We start from the raw sequence: 13,016 nt of genomic DNA, 5'->3' as shown, positions 1-13,016 counted from the left end.
ATTCCATTTTGAAACATTGGGGCAGATCTATTAAGCCTGGTGAACTGATAAAGTGCAAGGTGATAAAGTACCAGCCAGTCAGCTCCTAACTGTCATTTTTCAAACCCAGCCTGTGACATGGCAATTAGGAGCGGATTGGCTGGTACTTTATCACCATGCAAATTATCATTTCACCAGGTTTAATAAATCGGCGGCTTACTCATTTATGTACGAGTAGTTAGAAGTAGAAGAACTCTAACAGAAACCACTAAGCTCATCTACAGCCACACCACACTGTATATGCCTCTTCTTACATTCCGCTGCACTTATTGTGGGGTAGCCGCAATCCCTTCTGCTGTACGGTTCCACATTACATTGTTTCTTGTCACTTCCTGTTGATGCAGTAAGGAAACATCCAGGAATTACAGCAGCTTAGTTTTTTTTTTTTTAACTGGGGCAATTTAGCTAGATCACAGGGCAATTTAGCTCCTTTGGTCCTTTTTTAGGACCAGTTAATCAGACAGTTGAGCAAACTGAAAAACAGCTAACAGGAAATTTCCACTTAAATGGTATTTTCTAATCTTATCTGACCATGACTAAGAATAAAGGATACACAAGATAAACTCTTAGAGCCATGGACCTTATCCATGTTTAAGCTCCATCAAATCTGTAATCAATAGCACTACATGCTCCCACTTTACCACTGTACTATATACTCTACCTGTGTTTTTAAGGTAAAAACACCATTTAACCCCAGTGACACTTGAATTAAAGCAGCAGCCTCTGGAATAGCATTCCTTAGCATTAATCCCAGGAAATCTGCAATCTTCACGCTCTTTGATAGCCATGCTACATTGCTGTTTACTTGGATGGAGCAGAGAGCACAACATCAGGACATAGGAAATATTACAATGCATGATAAGAAAGGTGTGAGCTCTACAGCAAGGCCTCTAACCCTTTGCCAGTGCCAAATACATAGGGCTTAACTCAGATCTGATCACAGCAGCAAATTTATTAGCTAAAACCATGTACACTGCAGGGGGGGGGGGTGTATAATATGTGCAGAGAGAGTTAGATTTTGGTGCGGTGTGTTCAAACTGAAATCTAAATTGCAGTGTAAAAACAAAACAGCCAGTATTTACCCTGCACACAAACAATATAACCCACCTAAATCTCTCTGCAAATGTTATATCTGCCCCCCCCCCCCATCCCTGCAGTGCACATGGTTTTGCCCACTAGCTAACAAATTTGCTGCATCTGGGAATTACAGCAGCTTAATATTTCTTTTTACAGAAGGTTCAGCAAATTAAATTATTTAGTGAAATACTGTAATCATAACAGTTACAGGGATATTGTAGGTAGATTTATTGTCAGTGGATAAATGTAAAAATTAAACCCTTAGGCATAGTTCCAAAATGCTGTCATTGCAATCCAGATTTTAAGGATATCATGCTTGAGCACAGGTGACTTAATTAGAACTTCGGTCAATGTGAATTAACCATTGGACTCAACCATGGTTATCCTTAAAACCCAGGGGTCTATTTAAGATCGATCTTAATCGATGTTGGGCTTCCAGGTTGAAAAAAACACACACATTTGTTTTCACATTAAACAGACTTCCACATGAGAAAGCAGCAAGGATGCAGTGGCGTTAATGTTTCCTGGTGTCAACTTGTATTATTTCAGTAGACATTGAAATGAGGATGCATCTTGCTGCCTTTCCAATGAAGCAAGTTTAATTTAGTAATAGGTGAAAAACCATCCTTATAAAGGTGTTAATCAGAGACTTGGCTTTGTGGACACTTTTCAGAGAACAAATTCGTTAGCATAAAAATAAAGCCAGAAAATGAAGAGCTGTTTAATCACTCGATTGGATTTTTCTGCCAGCATATTTTTTTTCTCTGCAACCCACTGCTAAATTGTGCTTCCTAGCTGTTTTTTATAAAATCACTGAATCAAATCTAACTCTGATTACATCAGAGAAGGCCATGTACCCTACACCATAAGAGGAGGTTTGAAATTTTGACTTGTCTACTTAAATATCACCAAAATCTGATCACAAGGTTAATTACGTCCCTGGGTGGGATTGAACCACCAACCTTTTGGTTAATAGCCAAACACACTAACCGATTGCGCCACAGAGACACTTTGCAAAAGTCCATACTGACAAAGGCTAATAAGCATTCATCTAAAACGTTTCCTAGAAAAACTTTAAAAAGTCAATAATCTGGAGAGTTTTTGTAAAATGTTTCTTCCATCAACCAACGAAGAAACACATTGGTACTTTCCCATGATGAGTGAGTGCTTCAGGATCTCTTGCACTTACATGTGCAGCAGAGTACTGCAATGGAAGCATGCTGGGCCCATAACCCAGAGGTAGGCAGATTGAAACTATCCTCTGCTATATGCATTTTTTTTGTTAATTAAAGTAATCCAAAACTGGGATTGATATTTTGTCTCTTTTATTTTTACTTAAAGTACAATAACTTTTACCATTTTAATTTGTTTTAATAGTATATTGACAGTATTATTTTCTTTCAAAAATCCACTTCATTTTCTTTACCCTATTATTAAAATGGTAATTGAAGAAGAGGAATTGTTGCTTTGACTGCAGCATTCCCGGGGTTAACTAGTGTTTCTTCAAGTCACAAGGTATGGAGCTGCTGTATAGTTACTCGCAAGTCAGTAGTTGTATGATGCTCACACCTGTTAAGCTGGATACACACAGAATGCCCTACACAGGGGGTGAAATGAGCGCCACCCCCACCCCCCGTACGCTCAGCACACATCACGCTGTGCTGAGCGGGGGGAGAGATGTGTGCTGAGCAGTTCGCTCAGTACACATCTCTCCCCAAAATCGGGCCGTGAATACGGACCTTTAAACTGGATCCACACTTAGATTATCTGTCCAATTTTTTTTTCTAGTTGAAACAAAATTATGCTAATATGTGGCAGCAAATTACAATTGACCATTTGTTCACAAACACTGGAAAACATCCAAAAATGGTCATTTAGATAAATTGGTTAAATCCATTTCATTTAGCTAATTTATCCAAACTACCTTTATTGTATCTTTGTGGGTGAATGATGTGTGGGTCAGTGTTGAGGGTGGTGGAGGAGATGGTTAATAGGCACAGCAGGTTGTGGACAGTCAAATAGTGTGCTTAGAGGTTCAGAGTCATTGTATGAGACTCTGGCAACAGTGACTTGATGAGTCTGGTGTCCATAGGGTGGGACGCATTAACCTTTTTATGCTATTGAAATAGTTCTCCTCCTGACCGACGCAGTTCCTTGCTCCGAGGTTGGTGTATTGTCCTGTTGCAGCGCCTCTCCACTGTGGTCACAGTGAGCTGTGTGGTGTTGCTGGCGCATGCCAATCTCCCCCCAACCTCCCTCTTGCATTTCAGACCTACGTACGCATGATGGGATCTTGTATGATATGCGCGTGTGCTGTAGAGATGAAAGTGGGGGTGAGGAGGCAGATCGTGAGATGGGGAAACTTTGTGGACTGTTAGCGAAGGGGAGCACTGGGCAATCTGAGTTGCAAAGAGGGCAGCAGAAGAGGTTATTGCATGTGCACTGGTGACAGGTCCATCCTTGGTGGCCAGCCTCAGTGGTAAAGGGGTACATGAGCTAGTGTCCCTTGGCCAGCCATGTACCATGGCCACCTCCCTACCTCCTATATATTCTCCCTGATCTGTCACTTTGTTACGGTCTGCTGCTGGCACTGGTGTATCGTCCTGCAGTTGCCGTCTCCGCCCATTGCTGTGACTTCCCCCAGAGTTAGCCACACAGAGTGACAGATCTGGGAAAATATATAGGAGATCATTACTTTCACTTGCAGCCTACCTTATTTTTTGCAGCCTAGCATGCTCCTGACCCCTTCTCTCACTAATACTTATACAACATTCATGAACTCATCTTAAGGTTTCTTTATTATTCAGTCACACTGTCTTGGATCCAAACCATTTCCTGTGGCATTGCAGTCAAACAATTGAGCTATTTACCCTTGCATAGAAAGGTATAATCTAAGCTAGAGAATTCTATTTGGAGCTCACCTTGTACTTTGTGAAGAAATAATCAGCTTTGTGGCTGAGCAGATATATGGAGTGTGTGGCTGCACACTGCATTGATCTGCTGAGTTGCAATGCTAATAATTTTTTTTTTTGCAAAGTACCAATAGCTTCATTGTGAAGGTGGAAAGAAGGGTGTTACGGCATGGAATGTACAAACTGCGAGACCCTGCTGGTAGCGCCTTTGTCTATTTAGTAGGAAGGGCACGTAACAGCCGGGGGGCAATGGAGGAAGCCCCTTTAGGGCTGGAGCCCGGCGGCAACTGACTCCGTTGTCTCTGGCAGTTCCGCCCCTGGACTAGAGGAATGGTCAAGAACATGGCAACATTTAATGCCAAAAAATGCAAAATCATACACGTCTCAAAAATGCAAAGGCTAACTATAATATTAAGGGCATTATAATGGCAAGAGGAAAGCTATCTAAGTATTACTATTTCAGGTAAGCAATGTAACAAAGCAATAGGAAAGGCAAGTCAGATGCTTGTTTGCATAGGTTAAAGAACCAGTAGCAGAAAAAAGTAATACAGGTTGAGTATCCCATATCCAAATATTCCGAAATACGGAATATTCCGAAATACGGACTTTTTTGAGTGAGACTGAGATAGTGAAACCTTTGTGTTTTGATGGCTCAGTGTACACAAACTTTGTTTAATACTCAAAGTTATTAAAAATATTGTATTAAATGAACTTCAGACTGTGTGTATAAGGTGTATATGAAACATAAATGAATTCTGTGAATGTACACACACTTTGTTTAATGCACAAAGTTATAAAAAATATTGGCTAAAATGACCTTCAGGCTGTGTGTATAAGGTGTATATGAAACATAAATGCCTTCTGTGCTTAGATTTAGGTCCCATCACCATAATATCTCGTTATGGTATGCAATTATTCCAAAATACAGAAAAATCCGATATCCAAAATTCCTCTGGTCCCAAGCATTTTGGATAAGGGATACTCAACCTGTAATGCCACTGTATAGGTCCTTGGTACAGCCACATTTAGAATCCTGTGTTCAGTTCCAGAAGCCATATCTCCAGAAGGCTGTAAATACATTAGGGCAACTAAAATTGTGCATGGCCTACATCACAAAACTTACCTGGAAATACTAAAAAATGTTGATGTGTATAGTTTGGAGAAGGGAAGAGGGAACATACAGTAATAGAAACATTTAAATATATAGAGAGGAATGTAATAGGGTGTGAGAATCAGAAAGTGAGAGATTTTGTGTTTTTTCCTGTTGTTTTTTTTTTTTTTTTGTTTGATTGTTTGTTTTTAAAGTGGCAATCCTTTACATGGCAAAACCAGGTTGATATTTGCCATGTAAAGGATTGCCACCGTGGGCATGTGTAGAAGGGGCACTGCTACTGTTGGCATTATGTGTGTAAGCTGCACTGATATGGTGGTTATGTGTATAAAGGGCACTGCGACTGTGGGTATTATTATTATTATTATTACATGCGGTGTAATGACAATAAGATAGTGCTACTGTGTGGCGTATTTTGATTTGGGGTGCTATTGTGTGGCCATGCCCCTTCCTTGTGATACCACACCTTCTTTTTTTAAGGAGCGCACTGTCCCTTTATTAAGTATTGGAGAGAGGGCCCAAATTAATAGTTTGCAGGGAGGCGCCAAACACCCTAGCACTGGCCCTTTGGTAGGGGACAGGATTTGCTTCTGCTTGTGCACATATGTTATGATTGCCAGCCAACAGCACTGGTTTTGCCTATAACACTAACTATAAATATTTTGAATTGGTCCTGGACCACCAATCCAAGGCACCCCTGCAAGTGTCCTGAGGCACCCCAGGGTGCAGTTTGAGAACCACTGGTCTAGTGAGTACCCAGGATAATTATTGTAGCTGGTCTGCGGGTAACAGCTCTCAGATCCACTTCTAGAAAAAAATGCAGCAATGTAATTTGAGTGACAAACTGCAGAGATGAACCCTTTCTGTGACTGCTGCACAGGGATCACACAAACTCTATTCATAGGGCTGACTTCACTTAGGGGAGATGTTCTCACCCCGCAAAGAAGTGCGAGTATATACCGCACTTACGGTACCATTGGATTTACAGATATTTTCTTGCAATACACTATGGGGGTCATTCTGAGTTGATTGCTCGCTAGCAGTTTTTAGCAGCCATGCAAACGCATTGTCGCTGCCCACTGGAGAGTGTATATTCACTTTGGAGAAGTGCGAACACTTGAGCAGCAGAGCGCCTGCAAAATCGTTTCAAAATAAGACCAGCACTGTAGTTACACTTCGTGTGCGTTGATTCTAACAACCGAGGGACGGCTTTTGATGTCACACACCCATCCAGCGAATGCCCAGCCACGTCTGCATTTCTTCTGCCACGCCTGCATTTTTCCAAGCACTCCCTGAAAACGGTCAGTTGCCACCCAGAAACGCCCTCTTTCTGTCAATCTCCTTGTGGCCTGTTCTGTGATTGGAATAATCGCTAGAACTAGTGCAAAACCACAATGGACTTTGTACCCGTACGATGCACATGCACATTACGGAGCATGCGCATGCACAGATTAGCCATTTTTTTTCAACTGATTGCTACGCAGCGAACAACGGCAGCATGCGATCAACTCGGAATGACCCCCTATATACATAGAAACATGGATTTTTACTGCAGGAATTATGGTTAGTTTAGGGGTATCGGTTAGGGTCAACAGAGGTGTAGCTAGGGGTCCAAGCGCCCCTGGCAAAGTAAGGGACTGGCGCCCCCCCTTTCGATAAAGCATTGCAGTCCATTGGCGGTTACCATGTTGGAGCCACAGCAACTGACCCCCTCCCCCACACGCTGCCCTACATCATCGGCTGGGATTCACTGTTGGTGTGAAGCCACTGGGAACAGTCTGGTAGCATTAGCAGCAGTCTGTGTCATAGATAGGGAAGGCAGAAGGTTAACTAGCTAATAGCAGTCTGTTGGCAGCAGAGGCTGGGCGGGGGGCTGAGAATGAGCCAACGCTGATCAATGTCCAGTCTGCTTAGACAAAAATATTTTGTGATCAGGGCTGGTTCTAGACCAAAGGAGCCAATGGCAAAAATTTCCTTTGGCACCCCCCCACACACACACATACACACACACCAAAAAAGAACATATCCCAGTTTAACATAACGCTATGTGGTGCAAGGTGTGGAGCTGGTTACTTGTATCAGACCTCTGACATTTGCCTTTTCACCCATATTGCATACTTTTTCTTGCAGGTTGTGTCTTAATTCAAGAAGTGTTCTAAGTACTTCAGCTTAGTATCTTTACTGACCCCTCTTTACCCCACACTACATAACTGACCCCTCTATACCCTACACTACATCACTGACCTTTCTATAACCATCACTGCATTACTGACCCCTCTATACAGTACACTGACCTCTATATACCTGCTAGTACATCCCTGATGCCTATATTCCCTAAGCTAAATCCCTGATGCCTCTATTCCCTACGCTACATCCCTGACGCCTCTATTCCCTATGCTACATCCCTGACGCCTCTATACCCTACGCTACATCCCTGATGCCTCTATTCCCTACGCTACATTCCTGATGCCTCTATAACCTACGCTACATCCCTGACGCCTCTATACCCTACGCTACATCCCTGACGCCTCTATACAGTACAATGCATTACTGATCCCTCTAGACCATACATCCTCATTACATCAGAGAGATAGTGAAACACTGGAAAAAATAAGGATAAAGTGGACTACAGAAACTGATGCTCTAAACAAAGGAGAGAGAGAGAAAAGCACAAGGGAAAGTGGGCAATCGGAACAAAATAGAGAGAGGAGAGATAGAAATGCCTGAAAAAGTAAAGGGGGTTGGGTATGGCATCCGGCGCTCGGGATTCCAGCAGTCACATGATACCTAATCCTAACCCTCTGGGGGGGTGGCGGATAGGGCTAACCCTCAGGGGGTGGCAGCTAGGACTAACCCCCCCCCCTCCTAGTGCCTTCCCTAACACCCGCTCCCCCGGTCCTAACCCTCCCTCCAATACTCGCCTTCGGGATGTTGGCTGTCTGTGTGCCGGCACCAGTCTCCCAAGTGGTGTCAGGATTCCAACATCGGTCAAATGACCGCCGGTATACCGTCTGCCGGGATGGTAAATGTATCCTGAGGACAGGTAGTGAGTGTGGAGGGATAGGTGGTTCAGTAAAATGTAACAGCTCAAACTGCGATCATTCACTGATAAATTGATTTATAGCTCTCCCTTTTTAACCATTGCAGTCATAAAAGCAATGTTTTTTAAACTTTTAAATAAAGCTTGTTAGCATCCCCAGCACACTGTATATGCTGGGAGATGTAGTTCTCAATATGAAAACATTTAATTACTGTATGAACTCTAATTCCCCAACTGAAACCTCTCACAAACACACACTCCTAAATCTAGTACACACACACACACATTTCCCCAGTACTGACAACTCTCATCACTTCCACACACTGACAACTCCCTCCTGCTCCTCTCCCCACTGACACTGACAGCTCCCTCACAGTCACACACATCCTCCACCCCCCCACACACACACACTGATAGCACACATGCACAAATCCCCCCCTCCTCGACACTAACTGTCACGGACTGCTTGGGCAGCAGGGGGCAGGCTCTGACTTGAAGTGCTGAAATTCAACAGCTCTCTCGAACTTGCAAGGCATGGCTGTGCAGCTGTCTCCAGCCATCTCCTTGCCCACTGTGTAATTTGTGGCGTTCTCTGATGTTCCCCGCTCTGCCTCTACAACCGGCACATAATGTACAGCAGTGGTGACTCCTGAGTATGGGCCTGGAGAACTCCGCCTACCGGGGGGTAGGGATTAATAATTTCAAAGGGGCAGAGCTAGGAGTGAAGCAGTGGACAGCAGTTGAGGGGCGTTTCAAACTGTAACAGGGTTGGGACAATTTCAGTATCCTTCCCTCACCGTCTAATTGGTCAGTCCCACGCTGATTGCCATAGCGCCCTTTCGAGACTGCAGAACTCTATCCCTTAGCCACGGTTGGCACAGCTGGATGGTGCCCCTGGCAAGTGCCATCCTGGCCAAGGGGTAGATACGCCCCTGAGGGTCAGGGCCAGCAACAGAAATCTCGGGGCCCAGTGCACTGATATCTCTGGGGCCCCCTCAACCCCCCTTAACTCGGCAGAGGGATCTTTAAAAAAAATGGAGCCTTTGACTCGGACCGTCTGTGAGGCCGGCAGGTGGTTTTCATACTGGGCTATCCAGCTCTTCGGTGGCGGTGGCAGGGACATTCAGAAAAGGGCCAGCACAGCAACATGCATAATAATGGCAATACAGTATGGACCACAGGGACTGGACAAAGTGATGGGGTAAAAGGAGGGGGGAGGGTTTAGTTGGCCTGTTAATTGTTTTCCTGCTTAAATTGAGCAGTTGGTGGATACACTTTAAAAAGCAATATTGGCACTGTGGCCCCATTATTTCTGTTCTTAATACTTGGAGCCCTGAACAAGTGTCCCCTTTGTCCCCCCTGTCACCGGGCCTGTTCAGGCGTTACCTATGGAGAAGCTGCGACATGACATCCTAGGACACGATACTGCACAATGCATCACCATTATATTTCAGTGTGCCTTGTCAATATTTAAATCTTGTTCTGTGTGACGTGAGTTGTAAATGGTTGAAAATCTCTGTGCTACAGTATCGTCACCATGTAGTTATAACAACACCGCAAAACCACCAAAAGACGTGTTTTGGTAGAGGGACTGCTGGAGGGGCCCATTGGGGCCCCCAGTTTGCTACCCCACCCCAGTATACCTGTGCTGTAGCCAGTGGAAGAGGCACTATCTTCCCGGTGATCTCTTCGGGAAGATGGTGCCGCACATAGAAAGCAAAGACTCTGGCTGCACTCTCCTGCCCTCGCTCTAAGCAAGGTGATCCTGCCACAAAAGGACCCCTGCCGGACCCCGGCCTGTGGGCCACAAAAGGATGCATTGGGGGCGGCATGCGGCCCATGGGTTTGACACCCCTGCCCTAGAGTATCAAAATTTGTTTCACGGCACCCCTAGGCCAAAGTTTTTTTTATTGAGAAATTCAGAAAAAAATATAAAATTAAGTAAATTGTGTTTATAGCATGTCATCCTCAGGTTCAGTTATGTTGTGAGGGAATGGTTTTGCCAATTTAATAAAGTATAAATAATTTTAATTGGTCCTGGACCACCAAACTATGCTACCAGTGCAAGAACCCCAGTTTGGAAACTACTGCCATAAAATAAACCTTTTTTGTTTTTTTTAAACTACATGTAATACACCTTAGATCTCAGTTCCTAAAAGGTTTTAAACCCTTGCATACAGTAAACTACACATATTTAAAAATCCTACACCGGGCACAAGTGCTCACGGGCCAATTTCATGGCAGTCTCGGATAGGAGGGCATTGTGGATTCACCAAGGGAATGCTGATGCTGACTCCAAGAAGAAAGGGAGTCTCTTCCCTATGAAGGTGAAGCCTTGTTTGGCGACGGCCTAGTTAATTTGATCTCGGCAGCTCCCGCAGGTAAGTCATCCTTCTTGCCCTATGTTCCCTCTCAACGGATGAAGACGCATCATTATCTGACGCAGTCATTTCGGCCCAATAGATATGCAAGAAGTTAAGATTCCCCTTTCTTTGCAGGTAGAGGAAGGAAAAGAGGGAAGAGGTCTGTAGCCTCTTCAAGATCGCAGGAGCAGAGATCGTCCTCTGCTTCTGCCAAATCCACTGCATGACGCTGGGGCTCTCTTGCAGGAGCCCGCACCAGTGGGGGGCACGTCTAAAACTCTTCAGTCAGTTCTAGATTCATTCGGACCTGGACTCGTGGGTTTTACAAATAGTGTCCCAAGGGTACAAACTGGGGTTTCAAGATGTTCCCCCTCACCGATTGTTCAAATCAGCCTTAGTCAGCAGGGAGAAGGTTTTTATTCAAGCCTCTTCGTGGTCCAGAAGCCGGACGGCTCAGTCAGACCAATCTTAAATCTGAAATCCCTTAATTTCTACCTAAAGAAATTCAATTTCAAGATGGAATCTCTCAGGGTAGTGATCTCCAGTCCGGGGGATAAAGGAGATTTCATGGTTTTGGTAGACATAAAGGATGCCTACTTATATGTTCCCATTTAGCCACTGCATCAAGCTACCTGAGGTTTGCAATTCAGGATTGTCATTACCAATTTCAGACGTTGCCGTTTGGTCTGTCCACGGCTCCGAGGATTTTCACCAGGGTGATGGCGGAAATGATGGTCCTCCTTCGCAAGCAAGGAGTCACAATTATCCCGTACTTGGATGATCTCCTGATAAAGGCGAGATCCAGGGACCAGTTGGTGCAAAACATCTACTCTCCCTGACAGTTCTTCAACAACATGGTTGGCTCCTAAACTTGCCAAAATCGCAGTAGGTCCCAATGACGCGGTTGTTGTTTTTGGGAGTGATACTGGACACAGAAGAGGTTTTCTTCTAGTGGAAAGGCTCTGGAGATCCAGAGTCTGGTCAAACAAATTCTGAAACCAGCAAGAGTGTTAATCCATCAATGCATTCAGTTGCTGGGGAAGATGGTTGCGGCCTACGAGGCCATTCAGTTTGGCAGGTTCCATGCCAGAGATTTCCAGTGGGACCTGTTGGACAAGTGGTCCGGATCCCACCTACACATGCACCGGAGGATAATCCTGTCTTCCAAGACCAGACTCTCACTCCATTGGTGGCTGCACAGTTCTCACCACCTAGAGGGGCGATAGTTCGGGATCCAGGACGGGATCCTAGGGACCACGGATGCAACCCTCCGAGGCTGGAGAGCAGTCACACAGGGGGAAAACATCCAAGGAAGATGGTCAAGTCTTCCTTGGATGTTTTCATCTCCACATAAATGTTCTGGAGTTAAGGGCCATTTAATAACTGCAGACACAGTACGCACTGGGACGGGTGCCCAGCATCCTCTACGGACTAAGAGAAAAGGATTTACCGGTAGGAATTAAAATCCTATTTTCTCTAACGTCCTAGAGGATGCTGGGGACTCCGTAAGGACCATGGGGATAGACGGGCTCCGCAGGAGACATGGGCACTTTAAGAAAGACTTTAGTTCTGGGTGTGCACTGGCTCCTCCCTCTATGCCCCTCCTCCAGACCTCAGTTTGATACTGTACCCAGTGGAGACACACCGACACACCACACACACAGGGAATACTTTTACTGAAGACATTTCCCCCACAAGGCCCTTTGGAGAGACAGAGAGAGAGTATGCCAGCACATACCCCAGCGCTATATAACCCAGGAATAGCACAGTAACTTAATGTTTGAACAATCGGTGAGGGGGAACATCTTGAAACCCCAGTTTGTACCCTTGGGACACTATTTGTAAAACACACGAGTCCATGTCCGAATGAATCCAGAACTGACTGAAGAGTTTTAGACGTGCCCCCACTGGTGCGGGCTCCTGCAAGAGAGCCCCAGCGTCATGCAGTGGATTTGGCAGAAGCAGAGGATGATCTCTGCTCCTGCGATCTTGAAGAGGATGCAGACCTCTTCTCTCTTCTCCTTCCTCTACCTGCAAAGAAAGGGGAATCTTAACTTCTTGCATATCTATTGGGCCGAAATGACTGCATCAGATAATGATGCGTCTTCATCCGTTGGGAGGGAACATAGGGCAAGAAGGTTGACTTACCTGCGGGAGCTGCCGAGATCAAATTAACTAGGCAGTCACCAAACAAGGCTTCACCTTCATAGGGAAGAGACTCCCTTTCTTCTTGGAGTCAGCATCAGCATTCTCTTGGTGAATCCACAATGCCCTCCTATCCGACACTGCCATGAAATTGGCCCGTGAACTCAAGAGTCCTATATCCCTTGCAGTCTCACGTAAGTATGCTGCAGTGTCCTTGATATGATACAACGTAAGGAGTATCCCATCTCTCCAGGGTATCTATATCGGATGACAAGGTATTCGACCAATTCTTGAATACTACTACTCACCCATGCACATGTAATGGCAGG

General features: G+C 44.9%; 1 non-coding gene across 1 annotated transcript; it reads right to left on the bottom strand.

The window, feature by feature from the left end:
- Window positions 1-2,050: 2,050 nt before the first annotated feature.
- Window positions 2,051-2,124, bottom strand: TRNAN-AUU (transfer RNA asparagine (anticodon AUU)). Its single transcript has one exon. It is a non-coding gene; the product is annotated as a tRNA-Asn (tRNA).
- Between the last annotated feature and the right edge of the window lie 10,892 nt (window positions 2,125-13,016).

Source organism: Pseudophryne corroboree, unplaced genomic scaffold (genome assembly GCF_028390025.1).
Source record: "Pseudophryne corroboree isolate aPseCor3 unplaced genomic scaffold, aPseCor3.hap2 scaffold_192, whole genome shotgun sequence".
In the NCBI taxonomy this organism is placed as follows: domain Eukaryota; kingdom Metazoa; phylum Chordata; class Amphibia; order Anura; family Myobatrachidae; genus Pseudophryne; species Pseudophryne corroboree.
Note: the sequence above shows the minus strand (reverse complement) of the source record. Positions and strands in the feature narration are given on the sequence as shown.